At 44.5% G+C, this 1,796-nt stretch overlaps 1 non-coding gene across 1 annotated transcript; it reads left to right on the top strand.

Moving 5' to 3' along the window:
• Positions 1-1,261: 1,261 nt before the first annotated feature.
• Positions 1,262-1,336, top strand: Trnas-cga (transfer RNA serine (anticodon CGA)). The gene has a single exon. It is a non-coding gene; the product is annotated as a tRNA-Ser (tRNA).
• The last annotated feature ends 460 nt before the right edge of the window (positions 1,337-1,796 follow it).

The following is a 1,796-nucleotide window of genomic DNA, read 5'->3' as shown; positions in this document are numbered from 1 at the left end:
GTCATCAAGCAACACACCCATTTTCTCTCCCCTCACCCTGTCTCCAGCCAGTCGCACAATAGTATTAAAAATTAAGCAGCCAGGCAAGACCCAAACTACATCAGTTGCATGTAAGCTGAAGATGTCTCCATTCATTTCTTTGGCATAATATTAAAATGATACGTAATAATGGTGTCAATTTACGCTATTTCTGTCAAAGTCGAAGATTATTACATGTTGTATTGGCTAATAGCCATCTTTAGCAACTGTAATAAAAGTCTTATTCAGACCTGACGCGTTTCTATATATTTAAAGAAGCTTCAGTAGTCACTGTAAAAATACGTCTTTTTTCTCTTACAATTTTGTTTTTTTGGTCATTAACTGTTCGCAAGCTTTACTTGTTATTAAACAGTTTTTATTCTAGCCGGCCAGAGTGGCCGAGCGGTTAAAGGCGCTACAGTCTGGAACCGCACGACCGCTACGGTCGCAGGTTCGAATCCTGCCTCGGGCATGGATGTGTGTGCTGTCCTTAGGTTAGTTAGGTTTAAGTAGTTCCAAGTTCTAGGGGACTTATGACCCCAGCAGTTGAGTCCCTTAGTGCTCAGAGCCATTTGAACCAAGTTTTTATTCTATTCGTTACTCAGGGGTTTTTGTTGTTTATTTCAATCTTCTTGATCTTCTGCGTGTATCTGCAGATAGCACTTTCACTGTACTTAACACATCTGCACTTCTGTGCATTGTCCTCTCGTCATTTGGCGTGTTTCGTTTTGCTGTTGCGGGACGCGTTCGTATATTGTCTGCTTTGATAATGGTGGTAGCGCTCTGTTACTATTTATGTTTTCCGACTAAGAAGAAATAGAGAGAGAGAGAGAGAGAGAGAGAGAGAGAGAGAGAGGTGCCGCTCGGAGTGGCGCCGCGGTTTTAGGCGCCACGTCACGGATTGCGCGGCACCTACCGCCGGAGGTTTGAGTCCTCCCTCGGGCATGGGCGTGTGTGTTGTTCTTAGCATAAGTTAGTTCAAGTAGTGTGTAAGTCAAGGGAACGATAACCTCAGCAGTTTGATCCCTTAGGAATTTACACACGTTTGAACATTTGAGATAGAGGTGTTTTCCTGTAAAGAACTACTTTTTGTTATTTGTTATTTTCATTATTTTTATGTATTTCATTTCTATTATTGCTTTTTCAATTTGGAAGTTTTCTCATGGATGCAGGAGACATTTTTTGTTGCTGAATCTGACTACTTGCACGTTGAAGTAAAGCTGTGAGTACCGGACGTGAGTCGTGCTTCGATAGCTCAGTTGGTAGAGCACTTGCCCGCGAAAGGCAAAGGTCCCGAGTTCGAGTCTCGGTCGGGCACACAGTTTTAATCTGCCAGGAAGTTTCATATCAGCGCACACTCCGCTGCAGAGTGAAAATCTCATTCTGGAAACATCCCCCAGGGTGTGGCTAAGCCATGTCTCCGCAATATCCTTTCTTTCAGGAGTGCTAGTTCTGCAAGTTTCGCAGGAGAGCTTCTGTAAAGTTAGGAAGGTAGGAGACGAGATACTGGCAGAAGTAAAGCTGTGAGTACCGGACGTGAGTCGTGCTTCGGTAGCTCAGTTGGTAGAGCACTTGCCCGCGAAAGGCAAAGGTCCTGAGTTCGAGTCTCGGTCGGGCACACAGTTTTAATCTGCCAGGAAGTTTCAAATCTGCGCACATTCCGCTGCAGAGTGAAAATCTCATTCTGGAAACATCCCCCAGGCTGTGGCTAAGCCATGTCTCCGCAATATCCTTTCTTTCAGGAGTGCTAGTTCTGCAAGTTTCGCAGGAAAGCTTCT

The sequence above is a fragment of the Schistocerca cancellata genome, chromosome 8 (assembly GCF_023864275.1).
Source record: "Schistocerca cancellata isolate TAMUIC-IGC-003103 chromosome 8, iqSchCanc2.1, whole genome shotgun sequence".
Classification (NCBI taxonomy): domain Eukaryota; kingdom Metazoa; phylum Arthropoda; class Insecta; order Orthoptera; family Acrididae; genus Schistocerca; species Schistocerca cancellata.
The sequence above is the reverse complement of the archived record's forward strand: the minus strand, read 5'-3'. Positions and strand labels throughout refer to the sequence as shown.